At 40.5% G+C, this 20,010-nt stretch overlaps 1 protein-coding gene and 1 long non-coding RNA gene across 25 annotated transcripts in view; one reads left to right on the top strand and one right to left on the bottom strand.

Annotated features, from left to right (window-relative positions):
• The window catches only part of LOC147367731 (uncharacterized), a 651,563-nt gene that overhangs the window by 450,883 nt on the left and 180,670 nt on the right, over positions 1–20,010 (bottom strand). For 18 of the 24 annotated variants that reach the window (XR_015132010.1, XR_015132012.1, XR_015132013.1 and 15 more), the window contains 2 exons: positions 19,065–19,185; positions 8,567–8,873 (listed from right to left, as the gene is read on the bottom strand). The exons of 2 other annotated variants lie outside the window; for them this stretch is intronic. The gene's annotated coding sequence lies outside the window, so the exon portion shown is untranslated. Of the gene's footprint in view, positions 1–8,566; positions 8,874–9,087; positions 9,208–19,064; positions 19,186–20,010 lie in introns of those variants that run through there. 4 more of the 24 variants (XR_015132022.1, XR_015132021.1, XM_086315804.1 and 1 more) reach the window with 2 other exon arrangements.
• Positions 9,062–11,534, top strand: LOC147367733 (uncharacterized). The gene is made up of 2 exons (XR_015132033.1): positions 9,062–9,198; positions 11,191–11,534. It is a non-coding gene; the product is annotated as an uncharacterized LOC147367733 (long non-coding RNA).

The following is a 20,010-nucleotide window of genomic DNA, read 5'->3' as shown; positions in this document are numbered from 1 at the left end:
AAAACCAAGAGTTGCACTGAAAGGAAAATTTAATCATACTCATTACATGACCCAGATGCAAGTAATATTTTCACAATCATAACAGTATAAACACTAAATCTAACAAAAACCATTACCAGACAGATAGGAAGCCTAAACGTGAGTGGAAGGAAGATGTAAAGATGAGAGCTGAATCTCATCTTGTATGTTAGGAAAACAATAGATAATCCTTATGGGTTGAATTGTGTCCACTCTCCAAAAAGGTATATTGAAATCCTAACCCCTTGTACCTCAGGATGTGACCTTATTTGAAAACAGAGTCTCTATAGGGTCAATCAAGCAGAAAAGAGGTGCTTAAGCTGGGCTCTGATCCAATATGTTTAGACGTGAGTTTGAGTGAACTCCAGGAGTTGGTGATGGACAGGGAGGCCTGGCGTGCTGTGATTCATGGGGTCACAAAGAGTCGGACATGACTGAGCGACTGAACTGAACTGAGGGTCCTCATGAAAAGGGAGAATTTGGACACAAACTTGCATAGCGAGAATGTCATGTGACAATAAAGACAGAAATCAGAGTGATGCAGCTACAAGTCAAGGAACACCAAAGTTACCCAGCAGGGACAGATTCTGCCTCATCACCCTCAGAAGGAACCAACCCTGTGACACCTTGATCTCAGACATCTAGCCTCCAGATTACAGGACAAAAAATTTCCGATATTTAAGCCACAGATTTGTAGCACTTATTTATGGCAGGGCCAAGAAGTTTCAGTTGGTAGGTTGGTAGATAAGTAGGTAGGCAGATAAGTAAATAAACAAACAAAAAATGGCAGTATATATATATATAGAGAGAGAGAGTGCATATGTATACATATATAGCACTATATATATATATATATATATAGCACATATATAATAGTGCATGAGGGCAACCATAAATGTGAATGGTTGCCTCTGGGAAGTGGGAAGAGGGATGGGGGTGTGGGCAGGAGACTGCTGTTTTCCATTATAAGTCATGTAAAACTACTAGACTTTTTAAACTATGTGTACTTGCAACTTTTATAAAAATGTATCCTTAAAAAGCTATCTTGCCACATTTTAAGCTTCTGCAGAATCTTAGGGAAGACATGTTCTACATTTTTACTATTTGCACAGCATCAAAGGTTTTTGTTGTTGTTCTGTTAAGAAAATGCTGGTCTTTAAGTTTCAAAGGACATTTTGGTATGGCTTCATGGCCTTGTATAGTATTGATCAAGTCTTGAGCTGAGGCCTAAATTCCAGCTGTCATTAATGGGCAAAAGCATTCACATTTCATGAGTTTGGACAGGGAGCAAGCAGAGAATCTTCTGCTGCTTGGATAATGGGCAGAGAAAGTACAAGCTTTAAAAGGAGACAGAAATGGGTCCAAGATCAAATGCTTCTGCTTATTAAGTTGTATGGCCTGAGGTGAATTCATTTAAATCTCAGAACCTCAATTTATTCATCTGTATGATTGGAAAACAGAACAGTATTTCCCGGGAATTCTGTTGGTTTTCCTGAGAAACACAGCATAATGCCAAGTTCATGATAAGTACTTGATAAATGGTAGTCATATGGTTCTTATATCCATATTAAAAAGCCTTTCCATTTTTTGCAACTGTCTTCAGTCACTAGTTTGAAATTCTCCTTTCTAACCCTCCATCCTTCAGTCTTGAATCACATCATTAGTCAATTTTGCTCCCTGGTTATATGATAATGTAGAACAAAACCTCTGGTTTAAGATCTGCCACCTACTTGACCTCTGGAAAGTCACTTAAATTTTCTGAGCCTCAGATTCCTCATCTGTGAAGTAGGTTAAATAATAGCATTTGTAATGATAAAATGGTATAATGCACAGGCAGAGCGTAGGTGCTCAGTTTATGATGGCACAGGGTAAGCTGATAGGCAAAGCCATTTCCCAAAATATAAAATAGAGTTACAGAAACAAAACACTGCAGGCTCTTCAGCTATCTCATAGAAATATTTTGTGAATATTTAAGAGCCAGCTCCACTCTTTAAAAGGATACCTGAGAAATGAGTTGTAGATCTAAGAGACATGCGTGAGTGCCCAATGCCTTTACTTCATAAAATGCCAAAGAATTAGATTCACACAGCACTCCAAGCAAACTGTCCAGGTTACTTCAATTAATTTCCAATGATATCTAGAACTTTGCATTATTTGGTAATTCTATACAGATGCAAATATTACATACAGCCTGCTATAGTACTTAAGAAATCCACAGTAAAACTTAAAACAAGCAGCTTTTTGTCAGTTACCAGTATTGTCCGTGTTTCAAAAACAATGCAACTTACAAAAAACTCCAAATGTACCCAACATTTAAAACTTTCACCACAGAAAAAAAGTTTCTCAGACTTCCCAGTGAATTCCAGAAAATAATGATTTGGTTTACTGAAAACTGCCTTGCACACAAGTCTCCAGGAACACAAACAGCTATCATCCAAATGAGGAACACTCACAGCTGGAACAAGATTTTCCCTACTTTGCTGCCCATTATCCAAGTGAGTAGGGACTGAGTTTAAATCACCATGTCCCTGCCAGAACAGTCCCATTCCCCCTCACCCTCACCACGGCTGCGGTGTCCTGTCAGGGAGATGTAGGGCTTTCTGAACAGTTGAGTTCAGCAATCTCCTAAAATGCTGATGCAGCTCCCTGGGCTAAGTGAACACAATATTTCTGTGACAACCTTCCATCATCCAAGTAGAGCTCTCTCAGGTCAGCAGAGGTGATCATGGTTTTCTGTCAACCAGGAGAGACTGCTCCAAGTTGTCCTTCAGAGCTGGCAAGGATGTCTTCTCTTTTTATTCATTTATTTTCCTAATAAAATCCACATCCAACAGAAAGTACTGAAAAATATCACTGAAATCTATCTGCTCTTGTGACTGTTCCATACCTAGAATAACATCCCACAACTGGGCTTGATGGCTAATTATATAATGGGGTAAGCCATTTGCACATGCATGAATTTGATGTTGCTGTTTAGACTGAATTCCTCCTCATATTGGCCCATCGTAATGCCAAAGATACAGACCATTCTTTTACTGTTAGACACCCTGACATACCTGTATCATTTATTCTTTCCAGTGAAATTTGCTCAGTCTTGTCCAACTCTTTGTGACCCCAGGGACTATACAGTCCATGGAATTCTCCAGGCCAGGATACTGAAGTGGGCTGCTGTTCCCTTCTCCAGGGGATCTTCCCAACCCAGGAATTGAACCCAGGTCTCCTGCACTGCAAGTGAATTCTTTACCAGCTGAGCCACCAGGGAAGCCCAAGAATACTGGAGTGGTTAGCCTATCCCTTCTCCAGCAGATTTTCCTAACCCAGGAAATCAAACCAGGGTCTCCTGCATTGCAGGAAGATTCTTTACCAGCTGAGCTACCAGAATGTCATCTTCATCATATAGACAGGGAAGGAAGTTGTTGAACATGGTCCTTCTGGACAATGATCCTTCCTAAATGCTGCATCAAAAGCATGAATCAGTGCTTTTGATGACACATGAGCAGAGCAGAACAAGGCTGTGTGCCTTCTGTTGGGGTATATTCAGGTTCTGGTCACTCCCTGGAATCTGATCTCACCCACTTCACACAAGCATATATATATTCAGGAGGGAGAAAGGAGACAGCCAGCTGCAGAGAGCCACCCTAACTCTGAAAACTCAGGAGATACACAGGCCTCTTTTGTGAAAATGAGGTTGCACTTTTAATTGAGTCCCTGGTAGCTCAGCTGGTAAAGAATCCACCTGCAATGCAAGAGACCTGGGTTCGATCCCTGGGTTGGGAAGATGCTTTGGAGAAGGGAACAGCTGCCCACTCCAGTATTCTGGCCTGGAGAATTCCATGGACTGTATAGTCCCTGGGGTCGCAAAGAGTCAGACACAACTAAGTGACTTTCACTTTAATTATGAGATGACATCTGGTGAGTACTTACCCTGGGCCAAGCACTAGACTTACTGCTTTCCACGTTATCATCTCATTTAACTCTCAAAACAAAATGATGCATGCTATTATTATTCCCAAATTTTTCAAATGAAGAATGTTCTCCAGAGAAACAAAACTGATAGGATCTACATAAAAAGAGACTTATTCTGAAAGACTGACTCACATGATTATGGAGGCTGAGAAGTCCCATAATCTGCCACCTGCAAACTGGAGGCCCAGGAGGGTTGTTGTATCAATAGTTTCAGGACAAACCCAAAGGCCTGAGAACCAGGGCACTCGATGGCATACATCCTGATCCTAACCAAAGGCCGGAGAACCAGGAGCACCAATGTCTGAGGACAGAACACAGATGTCCCAGTTCAACCAAATAGAGACTATTAGCCTTTCCTCTGCTTTTTTGTTCTATTCAGGCCCACAATGGACGCGATGATGCCTACTGTCATTGGTGAGGGGCAGCTTCTTCACTCAGGTTACATATTCAAAAGCCAATCTCGTCCTGAGACACCCTCACAGACACACCCGGGAATGTTTTACCAGCCATCTGGGCATCTCTTCGCCCAGGCAGGTTAATACACAAAATTAACCACCACAAGGAAACACTGTAAGTTGCTCACTCAGGCAGCTGATGCCACAGTCTGGGTCCAAATCTCTCTGTTTTGCTGTTCCCATCACTGCCAATCCGCCTCATATCCTTTTTAAAAACAAAATGCTCTTTGTCTTTTAGCCCCACTCTCCTAATTCACACTCCCAACCTCCTGGGAGGGGAGAGGGACTGGAAACTGGATTCAGTCACGTGGCCAATGATTTAGTTAATCATACCTATGCGACGAAACCCCAGTAAATATTCTGGATCTGAGGCTCAGTGGAGCTTCCTGGTTCATAAACACATTGATATGCCATGATGATAAGGCACTGGATTATGTAAGGAAAGGGCATGAAAACCGCGTTCCCCTCCTCCTCCTCCCTTTCCTATGTTTCTCTTCCATTCAGTTATTCCTGAATTGTTTTTTTATAATAAAATTTAGTTGTGACTACAAAATTTTTTTTAATTTAAATAAAAAATAAATAAAAATGAAATGTCCACAGATATCTCTTTACAGTTCCCTAATGTCCCAGTCTAGAGTTGATGTAGCCTTAGATTTGGAAATCAAGAATTCTCAGAATAAACTGGGAACATTCATCCATCACATTTGATAGTAACAAAATAAAAGAGCCCACCTCAATGCTATTGCTTGATATTTCATTTTTATAAACCTGGCTTTTTGTAGCACAAAATATTTCTAAGATATATATGGATTTTGCAAAAATTTTGTTCCCTGCTCACAAGTCTCAAAATTCACCTCTGTTTACTCTGTGATGTAATGGCTCAAAGCTAGATGTACCTACATGGTGTTAGAGATTTAAAACTGGACACAAGAGAGGTTAACAGGCAGAAAGCAACCAAGTTCAATATAATGAATGCGACATTAATGGTATGAACCAAATCCTCTGATGACCAAAAGTAAGAAAGAGTAATGTATTCACTCTAAATGGTGGGGCTATGACTTTATCAAGGTGGTGATATTTGAGATGGGTTTTAAAGGTTGTGTACGAATCTACTATGGACTGAAGGGGAAGAGAAGGGCACCCAGGCATGATCAAGGAATGACTGGAGCACAGAGACAGCTAGTTACGGGGTTTGTGAACTAAGGTATCAAATGGTGGTGGGAGACGACTGCAAAGAACCCTGAATCCGTGATAGTAATTAATTTTTGTAATTCAAGAGAGTTCCAGAAAAACATCTATTTCTGCTTTATTGACTATGCCAAAGCCTCTGACTGTGTGGATCACAATAAACTGTGGAAAACTCTTCAAGAGATGGGAATACCAGACCACCTGATCTGCCTCTTGAGAAATTTGGATGCAGGTCAGGAAGCAACAGTTAGAACTGGACATGGAACAACAGACTGGTTCCAAATAGGAAAAGGAGTCTGTCAAGGCTGTATATTGTCACCCTGTTTATTTAACTTATATGCAGAGTAAATCATGAGAAGCGCTGGGCTGGAAGAAACACAAGGTAGAATCAAGATTGCCGGGAGAAATATCAATAACCTCAGATATGCAGATGACACCACCCTTATGGCAGAAAGTGAAGAGGAACTCAAAAGCCTCTTGATGAAAGTGAAAGTGGAGAGTGAAAAAGTTGGCTTAAAGCTCAACATTCAGAAAACGAAGATCATGGCATCCGGTCCCATCACTTCATGGGAAATAGATGGGGAAACAGTGGAAACAGTGTCAGACTTTATTTTTCTGGGCTCCAAAATCACTGCAGATGGTGACTGCAGCCATGAAATTAAAAGACGCTTACTCCTGGGAAGGAAAGTTATGACCAACCTAGAGAGCATATTGAAAAGCAGAGACATTACTTTGCCAACAAAGGTTCGTCTAGTCAAGGCTATGGTTTTTCCAGTGGTCATGTATGGATGTGAGAGTTGGACTGTGAAGAAGGCTGAGCGCCAAATAATTGATGCTTTTGAACTGTGGTGTTGGAGAAGACTCTTGAGAGTCCTTGGACTGCAAGGAGATCCAACCAGTCCATTCTGAAAGAGATCAGCTCTGGGACTTCTTTGGAAGGAATGATGCTAAAGCTGAAACTCCAGTGCTTTGGCCACCTCATGCGAAGAGTTGACTCACTGGAAAAGACTCTGATGCTGGGAGGGATTGGGGGCAGGAGGAGAAGGGGACGACAGAGGATGAGATGGCTGGATGGCATCACTGACTGGATGGACATGAGTCTGAGTGAACTCCGGGAGTTGGTGATGGACAGGGAGGCCTGGCGTGCTGTGATTCATGGGGTCACAAAGAGTCGGACACGACTGAGCAACTGATCTGATCTGACACTCGGCGTAACTCTCTCACCTTTATTCTCACTTGATACTTAAATTAACTACGTAGAGTTGTTAACATTATCCATTCTTTGCAAAAAGTAAGAGGTTAGCCCCAAGTCCTCATAGTTGGAGCTAGAAACTTTACAGTCTTTGGCCTCTAAATCCCATATTCTTTCTAATACTTACAAAAAAACAAAACAAAACAAAACATACCTCCCTACAAGAAACAAATATTGGTGAAGGTGTGCAGAAAAGGGAACCCTTTTCTGTGGTAGGGAAGTAAATTGCAGCTGCTACAGAAAGCAGTATGTAGTTTCTTCAGAAAGCTAAAAAACTGATTCAGCAAAAAACTATCATAACTCAGCAATTCCACTCCTGGGTCTATATCTAAAGAAAATGAAACACTCATTCAAAAAGATACATGCACCCCAATATTTATAATTGTTAAGATGTGTTCAACAGATGAACGGATAAAGATTGAGATATTTATGCATATATAAATATATTTATACATAAAGACTAGAATGTTAGTCATAAAAAAATGAAATTTTGCCACTTGCAACAAGGTAGATATATCTAAAGGGTATTATCCTTATGAAATAAGTCAGAGAAAGATAAATACTGTTATCACTTATACACAGAAACTAAAAAATAAAACAGATTCACAGAGAGAACTAGTGGTTACCAGTGGAGAGAAGGAAGCAAGGAGGGGCAAGATAGTGAGAGAGAATGAAGAGATACAAAATACCAATACTATGTACAAACAAACAATAAGGATATACTGCACAGCACTGGGAATTATAGCCATTATTTTATAACCTCAAATAGAGTATACTCTAAAAATTTATCGAATCACTATCAGTTCAGTCGCTCAAAGAGTTGTGGCCGACTCTTTGCGACCCCATGAATCATAGCACGCCAGGCCTCCCTGTATACGGTACACCTAAAACTAATTTGTAAATCACCTATACCTAAATTTTAAAAACCCAGACTGCCATGGGAAGAACCCAGAGGAAGGTCTCTCTGAAATGTTCAAATTGAATTCTATGCCCTTTGTGCTTGGTGTTCTGCAGACAGGAAGTGCAAGGGGTCAGCACCAAGCCACCATAAGCCCTTCCTATTAGCTTTATCTTGGAAGTTCTCTCCCTATCCCTGGTGTAGATGTCAAGATTGGAAGCAGCTGGGAATGAGGTGATGTAATTTGATGTAGATGAGGAAAGCCTGAAGTCAATTTCAGGATTTCCTTTCCTCGCTCCTTTATCCTCTTAACTTGCTCACCCAAAGTTTGTTCCAGTAAGGCTTATTTATGGGTACATTTGTTTATTTACTTACATATTGCCATGTTCCACAAAGAATTCAAAGCCATTTATATTACATACATAGAATGATAAAATATTTGTCTTTTAGTCAAAGAGAGAAAGAGAAAGAAAAGGAAGGAAGGGAATTAGAATATGAGAGTTAAGCCATGGGATAAAAACAATGTGGTTAAGCAGGTGATGGCATCTCTACCAAGGCTCTGTTTGAGCTGTTCTTTTTGCTCTAAGCTTCCTGGCAGACAAAGCAAAATTGGAAACAATGCATAACCTAGGTCTTTTTATCCATGAGAAGGAAACATATAAATTCTTCAGTAGAAGTTTTTTTTTTTTTTTTTCCTGGTTATTAACTCTAAATTTTTCTTAGGAAGTGTCCCACAGGTGACCCTGAGAAATGCAGCAAATAATGCCAACAATAAGATTTGTGTAGTACCTTAAATGCAACAGAGTTTCATCCAGCACCGAGGTACACGCCGGCTTCCATGTCTTAGACTCCAACAGTCCGCACTTCTTCCTGCTCCCATTTCTTCCCGTTGCTCAGAGAGCACGCAGCCCAGGCACACGCATGCGCCCTTGCTCTCTCTCGCTTTCTCTCTCTCTGGGAGCTCCTCCATGCCCTAGAGGGCATTTCATGTTGGATGCCTTTTTCTCTCCCACTTGTCGGCAACATATTTTTCAAATTAGCACTTGGTAGCTTTGAGGGAAACCCAGACATTGTGGGGAAGACAGTGAGAGGCCAACTAAAAAAAAAAAAAAAAAGTATACTCTATTCTCAGTTTGTTATAAATTTGCAATACAAGCAAAGAAAAATAAACTATTCAGATCCTGCAACTGATATAGAAGTTCTCTGGCTTGATGTGATACCAAAACTCGGTCTTCCCCCAGACCGTCTGCTGTTTACAAGCAGGGAGCTGTTTCTTGTTGGGAAGAGGGGAGCTTAGCCTCCATTCCCACCTCATCCCTGTCTTCACTCCCCTGCTTTCCTGTGGGTGGAGAGAGGTGGAAGGACATCAGAGGCCCCGCCTGGGAGACTCCCTCCTGCCCAAGAAGCCACATGGGTTCCAGGTTTGTGAGAAATATCTGCTTCTGAAGTTGCATTTTTAACTCAGTGAGACGCCTCCCTGCTCCTCTGAGAGGCAGGAAAACTCAGAGAGCTCAGCTGATCTTCATAAGCAAATGGGATGAGCTAGGCTCCCACCAAGGCCTTCCACCTAGGCCCTCTCCTGCCCCTCAGGGGGACTGTTCCCATGGTGACTAAGGTCTAAAGAGAAGAGAGGGGCAAAAAGGAAGGTTTTTCCCTGAGAAGACACTGGGAATAGATTAAGAAAATTGATCTCTTCATTTTAATTAGGGAGGCGGCATTCAGGGTCCGGCAGGGTAGATGGATTTTTGCTGTCGAAAGACACCTGTCTGAAACCCAACTCAGGCAATTGCCATCAGTGTCCTTGAGCAAGTCCTTTTACTTCTTTGAGCCCCAGTGTTCTTCTCCATAAAATGGGGATAATGCCTTCGTAATTGTAAAAATCGAGATGACATTTGTGAATGTGCTTTGACTCCTTGCTGCTGCTGCTAAGTCACTTCAGTCGTGTCCAACTCTGTGCGACCCCATAGACAGCAGCCTTAGCACGATGCAAATTCTAGTTGTTATCAGACAATAGAAGATCTGGTTTCCAGACTCTCCAAGACCCTCCAATTCTAACATTTACTGGCTGGATTGTTTTAACCAATCCCTTATCCTATCTGAGCCGCAGTAAAAATATTGTGAAAAGAGTTACCGCAGAGCACAGGGCTGTTGTGAGAATCAAGTGAGACTAAACATCAGGAAGTACTTTGACAACTGTAAAATGCTAGACAAATATTACTTGTTAATATTATTAAGCAACAGCCTAAAGGCCTGTGCTCTGGTGCCAGCTTTGCATGTGTCTTCGCCCTTGGCGCTTTCTCAGTTGAATTTATCACATTCTCCTACAAGCTGTCTTTTCCCCTGACAATTATTTAATTCCTTTCTCAATAACCAAGTTCCCTAAGTGGAGCCCCAGAATCCAGGGGTAAAATAAATCTATTCCTGTCTTTGGGGAACTTTCACTAGGCAAGGCAGAGAATAAATAACCAAGATAGCAGAAGGAAGATAAAGTGAAAGAATATGGATGTTGAAGGGGAAGATTTGTTTCTGATGCCCAAGACTAACTGAGTGATATTGGGTGAGTCTCTTGGCTTCCCTGAGCTTTAGCGTCTTTTTCTATAAAATGGGTCTGATGATAATAATAATAATACCTGCCCCATGCACTTGTTGTGAGGATTAAATGAGATATTGTCTATTCACAATGCTGTATAAATGCTGTCGTTATTTTAAAGGAAATGTTAACTGATGCCACTTACTGAGCATTTTCTCTGCCAGGCTGTGGGCTAAACCTTTTAAATGTATCATTATCATTAATCCTTACAACAACTTTTACATTAGGGGTTATAATCTCAATTATAGAAATAAGGAAATCGAAGGACAAAGAGGCACATTACTTGGTCCAAGTCTAAACAGGAATTTCTGGAATAACTTTGAATCCATGAGGCTCATTAGTCCTCTTAATGGATAGAGAGCTATAGGGAGAGTGAAATGACATGAAAAGGAGGAAAGAAGAACCTTGGAATGTGGGAGAGTATCGGCCTCTCTCTCAGAGCTACTTTCTCATAGATACTTCCAGGTACCTCTCTGCTAATTCCTTGAACTTATACTTACTGAATACCCACCATGTGCCAGGCACGGTGAAGAGCACTTACATGTGTTACTGCATCATCTTACACTTTTAGACGGACATTATCTGCATTTTATCATGAACAAGACTCAGGAAGGGTAGGAAAGTAAGTTGTGGAGAAAGTTCTGGAGCCCAACTTTGTCTGATTCCAAAGCCCCCTGTTGTTTTCACTACCCACCTATTTTTTTTCCGATAAACTGATAGCAGCAATAATACAACTTCTCAGGATACATTTATTAGCAGAAGAGTGGACTCCCACGCCACTTTCTGCTCATGGCAGACTTTCAATACATGCTTTCTTATTCAGCTTTCCACAGAAGCAGACCCTGAAACAAGGATTTGAGTGCAAGTAAGAAGAAGAGGTCGGCAGAGGATGAGACAGCTGGATGGCTTCACCAAGCAATGGACATGAACTTGGGCAAACTTTGGGAGATGGTGAGAGACAGGAAAGCCTGGTGTGCTGAAGACCATGGGATCTCAAAGAGTCAGACGTGACCGGGTGACTGAACAGCAACAAGTTTATTTGAGAGTGATCCCAGGAAACACCAGTAGGGGAGCTGAGGCATGAGACAGTCACTGAAGGGTTTACTGCCAAACAAGGAGTTTGATTCCATTAGAAACTCTGGGTAGGGAGTGGAAGATATGCTTCAGACACCCCTCTCCTTTGACTGAAGGAACTGGAATATCTATACACAAACTCCTGGCTGGTATTAGTGTTTTGGTACTTCTGCCCTGCTGTGCAGCAGAGCAGCCCAAGACATGTATATACACACCAAAGAAAAGGGAAAAAAAACCTCCCAAGCAAGAGATGTAAATGTTAGAAACCACATCACTGAGTAAATAAGTGAATCAAGACCAAGTAAATGATATGTTGGTGGTGTTGCATGGGAAATGGGGTGTCAGGGGAGGGTAGGTTGGGTAAGGAAAGGTCAAAAAATTTACCCAAGTAGTGGCTTGAGGATTCATCAGTCTCTAATCATTCTTATCATGCCAAAGAATTTGTGTTATTGAACTGTGATGCTGGAGAGGACTCTTGGGAGTCCTTTGGACAGCAAGGAGATCAAACCAGTCAGTTCTAAAAGAAATCAGTCTGGAAGGACTCATACTGAAGCTGAAGCTCCAATATTTTGGCCACCTGATGCGAACAGCTGACTCATTGTAAAAGACCCTGATGCTGCGAAAGACTGAAGGCAAATGAAGAAGAGAAGGGCAGAGGATGAGATGGCTGGATGGCATCACCAATTCAATGGACACGAACTTGAGCAAACTCAAGGAGATAGTGGAAGACAAGGAGGCCTGGCCTGCCGCAGTCTATGGGGTCACAAAGAGTCAGACGTGACTTAGCTATTGAACAGTCATTCTTATGGGGGCTTCCAGGTGGCTCAGTGATAAAGAATTTTCTTGCCAATGCAGAGACATGGGTTTGATCCCTGGTCTGGGAAGATCCCCTGGAAAAGGAAATGGCAACCCCCTTCAGTGTTCTTGCCTGGGAAATCCCATGGACAGAGGAGCCTGGTGGTCTCCAGTCCGTTGGGGGTAACAAAAGAGTTGGACACAACTTAGCGAATAAACGACAATCACATGATGTCATGTACATCAAGAGACCTGAGGCAGTCTGGGTTATTGTTCTAACTTTTCATGCCCTGTCCAATAATGGAATTGCAAATCACCCTTTGCCATGTAACTTGGCAGTGCCTCCTGCTTTGGGTACGGTGTACCTCCTTCCCCTTTGACTCTGGGCTTAACCATGTGCCTGGCTTTGGTCACTGGCAGGTTTGACACAAGCAAAGACTCGGAATAGGGTTGCTTATTGGAGTTTGTCAAAGTTATTCAGCTGGTTGCAACAGGAAGCTAAGCTACCCCTATACAAGCCCAGCCCAGATCAGCTAACCCCAGCAAGTCACACAGACACATGAGTGAACCCTGCTCAACCACCTGTATGAGCCTAACCTAGAACTGAGCTGATCCACAGACACGAGTTTAAAAAATGCTTATCTTTGTATACCACTGAAATTTTCCTGGTTATTAAATGCTTTGAAGCCAAAGATAACTGATACAAAAATTATACTTTCTTCTGTGCTAGCACCAAAGATTCATTCAAAAATTTTAGTTCATCTAACACTTTACCAGTGGCTGCTTTGGGTCATCAGAGGAAATTATTTATTTACTAGTCATTTATTTTTCCTTCACAAACTATGAGTTTCATGAAGTCAGGAATTTTGTCTGTCTTGTTCACCCATATATCTCAAGTGCCTAGCACAGTGTTTGTCATTGAGTAGTTTTTCAATAAATATTTGTTCATTGAATTAATATCAGCTGTTGTACTATATCCATTCAAAATGGGATTCTTGTTACATTGAATTTATTGGAAAAGACAATGCATCCACACAAGTAAAACTGAGTCCTCGAATCATTATCTCATGGAAGCATAGAAGAACAAATAATTAATTCTAAGTGGAGAAACAATGGAAGCCTGCTAAAACAATAGCACTGGAGTCACTATTAGTTGACTGAGGGCAAATAGCAATTTTCCTGATGGAAGTGAGAAAAGAAGGCATTCCACCCAGAAGGGACAGCATGAAGAATGGGAGAGAGGTGTAAAAGAAAATCCAGAGTGGCTGAAGCATAGCATGTGTGTACAGGGAGACAGTGGGTGGGGCCCGCTATGAAGGACCATAAATGACATACTAGAAAAAGTACAATTTGTCCTCTAGGAACGGGGAACTGTGGGAGGCTTTTAATCATACAACTTCTATAAAATAAAAGTAACTATTATTTTAATAAAGACATTAGAAAACTAAGAGGAAAGGAAAGAAAGAAAAGGTAATTAGCTAAGGTTCATCCTGGAATGTGAGGCCAAGTGGGCCTTAGGAAGCATCACTACAAACAAAGCTAGTGGAGGTGATGGAATTCCAGTGGAGCTATTTCAAATCCTGAAAGATGCTGCTGTGAAATGCTGCACTCAGTACGCCAGTAAATTTGGAAAACTCAGCAGTGGCCACAGGACTGGAAGAGGTGAGTTTTCATTCCAATCCCAAAGAAAGGCAATGCCAAAGAATGCTCAAACTACCGCACAATTGCACTCATCTTACACGCTAGTAAAGTAATACTCAAAATTCTCCAAGCCAGGCTTCAGCAATACATGAACTGTGAACTTCCAGATGTTCAAGCTGGTTTTAGGAAAGGCAGAGGAACAAGAGATCAAATTGCCAACATCCGCTGGATCATTGAAAAAGCAAGAGAGTTCCAGAAAAACATCTATTTCTGCTTTATTGACTATGCCAAAGCCTTTGACTGTGTGGATCACAATAAACTGTGGAAAATTCTGAAAGAGATGGGCATACCAGACCACCTGATCTGCCTCTTGAGAAACCTGTATGCAGGTCAGGAAGCAACAGTTAAAACTGGACATGGATCAACAGACTTCTTCCAAATAGGGAAAGGAGTACGTCAAGGCTGTATATTGTCACCCTGCTTATTTACTTTATATGCAGAGTACATCATGAGAAATGCTGGGCTGGAGGAAGTACAATCTGGAATCAAGATTGCCAGGAGAAATATCAATAACCTCAGATATGCAGATGACACCACCCTTATGGCAGAAAGTGAAGAGGAACCAAAAAGCCTCTTGATGAAACTGAAAGAGGAGAGTGAAAAAGTTGGCTTAAAGCTCAACATTCAGAAAACAAAGATCATGGCATCTGGTCCCATCACTTCATGGGAAATAGATGGGGAAACATTGGAAACAGTGTCAGACTTTATTTTTTGGGGCTCCAAAATCAGTGCAGATGGTGACTGCAGCCATGAAATTAAAAGACGCTTACTCCTTGGAAGGAAAGTTATGACCAACTAGATAGCATATTCAAAAACAGAGACACTACTTTGCCAACTAAGGTCCATCTAGTCAAGGCTATGGTTTTTCCAGTGGTCATGTATGGATGTGAGAGTTGGACCATGAAGAAAGCTGGGCACCAAAGAATTGATGCTTTTGAACTGTGGTGCTGGAGAAGACTCTTGCAAGTCCCTTGGACTGCAAGGAGATCCAACCAGTCCATCCTAAAAGAGATCAATCCTGGGTGTTCATTGGAAGGACTGATGCTGAGACTGAAAGTCCAATACTTTGGCCACCTCATGAGAAGAGTTGACTCATTGGAAAAGACCCCGATTCTGGGAGGGATTGGGGGCAGAAGGAGAAGAGGACAACAGAGGATGAGATGGCTGGATGGCATCACCGACTCGATGGATGTGAGTTTGGGTGAACGCCAGGAGTTGGTGATGGACAGGGAGGCCTGGAGTGCTGTGATTCATGGGGTCGCAAAGAGTCGGACATGACTGAGTGACTGAACTGAACTGAAAAAATGAGTCTGGCATAATTAGAGAGTAATAGTAGATATATCTCTATTAGAAACAGAATAGACAAATCTATTTTGATTGTGAAAGTCTTTTTCACAAATATAAAGGGAAAATCAAGATACACATATGAAGGAAAAGCTGAGGTTCCCTAAGAACTGAAAGGAAAAGAGCAAAAAGTTCTAATAGGGAAATGAGAGGAAAAAATTATGATGTAATCTAGGAATATTGGATGCTTCCAGGAATCTGGAGTAAGAAAAAACAATCAAAGACATAACTGAAGAAAATTTCCCAGAGGCCAAAAAATTTTTGACTATTTTTTGAATATTTGGTCCAGCAAGATCAAGAAATAGCTGAAATTTTTGTTAATTATATAGTTAATAGAGAAAGTCTTAAAAACCTCCAAGAAGAAAAAAAGTAGCTATCCTTAAAGGAACAAAATTCAAACTGACCTTAGATTTTTACTCTGAAACACTAAAATTTCAGAAGGTCATAAACCAATGTCTATAAAGATTTGAGGGAAAATATTGTTATATGAGTATTTTTGAAGCCAGGAAAATCATTCTTCATTTGAGATTCTTATGCTGGGTTCTGTGTTACATGGGAAGTGATTCTTACCTGATATCTTCCCACCAATTTCTTTACTTCCAGTATATCTTCCATACCCTTTGAATTGGGCCTGCTTCCTCACTAAACACTTTTTAAAGCTATGTGATTTTTAAAGTTATGGAACGAGAACGACGCCCCTTTTCCCTAGGCAACATAATTCTCCTAAAAGAAAAGGGGGGAATGAGAGAGTCAGTTCCTAGGCAGGTTGATAGGGAGTCTAGGGGTCCCCAACGAGAGAGGGGTCTGGAATTCTCAAGGAGGAAGAAAGGACAAACTTTTTTTCTTTCTCCACATTCCTTAGGATTATATAACAATAATGTATCCTGCCTGAGGACAGTCTCTGGATTAAGGACAGTCTTTGGATTAAACCTTCTGGCTAATTCTGTTATCTTAAAATGTAAATTATGGGAGTAGGTCTGATGAGGTCTTTACAACCTCCAGACATTCTTTGGATTCACTGGAGAGTATATAACTTCATTGTTAACACTAGCAAGGGGGTACTCTTTCTACCCCCTTCTGATGCCTATGTCAGAAGCTTTCTCTATCTCCTTTATACTTTAATAAAACTTTATTACACAAAAAAATAAATAAATAAATAAAAGTGTGATGAAACGCTAATGATGGAATCTAGGTGATGAGAAGTGTTCACAATCAAAGTCTTTCAACTTGACTTATGAAATTTTTCATTTTTATAAAAAAGAAAAAAAAACTTTCACACCATCTTAATTGTCTATTAGATAAGGTCTAAATTACCTGCAAAGAAGTATGCAAACCGCTTCAGTCTACCTCAACTTACCTCTCCAGTAGCATCTTCTACCCATTATTCTCACCCCATTTCCCTCTTCCAGTCACCATGAACTCCAGCCATTCCTGAAATGCATTCTTCTTTCATGACCTTCTTATTTATACTCTTCATTTGCCTGGAATTGCCCTCTCCCAGCTACTCTGTTTATCTCTATTCATCCTCAAAGACCAGAAGAAACATTACATCTCTGTGTACAGCAATTAACTGCTCCTCTCCTTCTCCAGGAATTCTTGGTTTATGCTTCTCTTAGAGAACACATTACTTTGCCAACAAAGGTCCATCTAGTCAAGGCTATGGTTTTTCCAGTGGTCATGTATGGATGTGAGAGTTGGACTGTGAAGAAAGCTGAGCACCGAAGAACTGATGCTTTTGAACTGTGGTGTTGGAGAAGACTCGAGAGTCCCTTGGACTGCAAGAAGATCTGTATTTGTTTGTGTTCCTATCACTTCACTCCAACATCAGTGGGCATCTTGAGAATGGTGACTATGTCCTTCATCTCTGTGTCTCACATAAACTAGAGTCCTACAGAATACATACTCATAAAGGACCTGTAGTTTCTCTCCAGGGTATGTGGGGACGATAGGGGCCCAAAAGGAGAATTTTAATTAAGACAGCATTAAAGTCGAATTTGTCCTGCAACAGCTAGCTTCAAAGACAGACAAAAATGAATACTCTGACATCTCACATAAGTTAGATTTTTATGGCAATATGCAGTGAAAAATGAAAATAACAGGTGTTCTTGTTCAAAAATTATCAAGAATTTCAAGATCTCAACAGCACAGCATTAAACCCAGTGCAGGACCCTTTTGAGTATGAGTCCCGGTGCACTGGTAAAGGTAACACACTTATACACTATATTACCCTGTTTACTCAAGAATATCAACCTGACTGGGGATTCCTGAGTCTCCACCAGTTCCCTTGAGTGCCATCAATGGTGTCTGTCTGTACTGGGTGAGGTACAACCAGGGAATGGAAACACCCAAGTGGGACCTCAGCGAGTCTCTTATCTCTCCCTGCTATGTCATTCTGAGACTTTATGTCTCAGAATGTCTTTAGCAAGCCACATCTGAATCTGATGTCTGGGTCCTGAGTACAGCTTTCTACTCTGCTGGTCGAGTCACAGTGCTATATATTGTCCATACGGTACTTGTATTGCAACAGGGTAATGATGACTAGTCTATGATCAGGCCTCACTATGTATCTCCTACTTGACAGGAGTAAAGAACTGAGCATGGTGTCTATGAGCAGACAAGACATTTTTACACTAGTCGGTCTCCTCATTTAAGAATATAGATCATGCTATGTCTTTTCACTTATCCAAATGCTCTTTATACTACTTCATATAATTTGCTAAATAGTTCCTTCATGCTTTAAAATTGCTGCTACTTGTTTTTGTTATAATTGTTATATATTTTTCTCTATCATATTGCCCAATATTTTATTTGTGATATAGAGAAAACCTATTCATTTTATATATTTATCTCATATATAGATATTTTACTTAACTCGATACTTATAGGAGTTTTACAGTTAACATTTTCAGGCTTTCTAGGAAGACAAACATGTACAAATAGTGATGCCTTTATGTATTTCTTTACCATAGTCTTTTATTTCAGTTTGATATCTTATTGCATGGCCCAGAACTTCCAGAAAAAAGTTCTGATTTTGGTGGCAATGAGCCTAATGTTTCATTATTAAATATCACAGTGTTTATTTTCGAATAGTTCATTTTTGGCACATTGGAGAAAAACTACTCTTAATTTCTTAAGATTTATATTTTTAAATATAGAATGTAATGGCAACCCACTCAAGTACTCTTGCCTGGAAAATCCCATGGGAGGAGCCTGGTAGGCTACAGTCCATGGGGTCGCTTAGAGTCAGACACAACTGAGCGGCTTCATTATCACTTTTCACTTTCATGCATTGGAGAAGGAAATGGCAACCTACTCCAGTGTTCTTGCCTGGAGAATCCCAGGGATGGGGGAGCCTGGTGGGCTGCCATCTATGGGGTCGCACAGAGTCAGACACAACTGAAGCAACTTAGAAGCAGCAGCAGCATGTTATTATAAGTCTTTTCACTGTCTATTAAGATTATCATATAGTTCTTTGTTCTTTTACCTAGAGTTATGATGTATTATATTAATTGATTTGTTTCCGTCCTGGAATTAATAAAAGAACTACCTTCATTTTCCCAGAATAAAGCATACTAAGTCACTATGAATGATTCTTTTGATGTTATTGTATTCAGTTTGCAATCATTTTATTTAGGATGTTTGTATCAGTTCATTAGTGAGAATGTCTACCATTTTCCTCTGTATACTATCAGTATTATATTGCTCTAAAAATTTCACAAGATCTATTCATACTGTGCATTGCTCGTTTTAGAGAATTAAATGTAATATTATAGGAATCTCTACCTTCATATTTTCACTTCTTTGATTAAAAAGTTAACCACTGCAAATTCCCTGCAAAGATGGAGTATTGCTTTAATTTCCTTAACAAGATGGGAGGATTCCAGAGGCTTCCATATGTACGCGTCTGTAAGTTAAAAGAGAGGACAGTCCATAGGTTAGTAACAAAGCTAGGAAACCAGTCCTGTAAATCAAGGGACCCTGGGTACATGACCACTGACACTTCTATCATTGGACTCCAGGTGCCATTCCCACCATTCCAGATTCTTTATTCTAAACTGCTCCTATTTCTTTGCTCCACTGATTCAGATTCAAAACTCTGGTATGACAGCCTGCACAAAGCCCAGTTTCTGGGCCCAAGGAAGGCAATTACATGTTCATTTCAGCTTATATTATTTCAGCTTATATTAGGCAATTACATGTCCATTTCAGCATGAAGTGGGTCATGCCTCCTATGAGGACTCACACAAACAGATGGAGGGAGTTTGGAGTATATGCCACTTCCCTTACAACAAAAAATGCTTCTTACTCATTTCTTTGCAATAGAAAATAAGTTATGTATCTGTCCTTTTTAATTCTGAAATAACTTAGCACTAAAATCATCTGGTTCCAGAACATTTTATCAATAATTCTATAAAACATTACCCATTTCTTTCATGATTGTTAGTATGTTGTAAGAGCTTGTGTTTGGTATATTCAAAGGTGAGTAAAACAAAGCCATTACCCTCAAGGAACTTATAGCTAATACTATTGCAATTATAGTTTTCTTTGTATTCTAGCCTCAATCAGAATGCCTGCATACAACTGACTCTCAGATAAAGTTTTGTGAGAAATAGTTTCCAAAATGTAAAAAGAAAATTAACAGGTTCATTTAAAATACTGCTTTGTTTGGGGATTCTGATTTAGTGCCTGCATTAAGATTCTTCTAAAAAAATCAAACCCAGCAATTAGA

The sequence above is a fragment of the Bos grunniens genome, chromosome 8 (genome assembly GCF_055505025.1).
Source record: "Bos grunniens cultivar Pamir isolate PY7600 chromosome 8, Bosgru_T2T1.0, whole genome shotgun sequence".
Taxonomy (NCBI): Eukaryota; Metazoa; Chordata; class Mammalia; order Artiodactyla; family Bovidae; genus Bos; species Bos grunniens.
The sequence above is the reverse complement of the archived record's forward strand: the minus strand, read 5'-3'. Positions and strand labels throughout refer to the sequence as shown.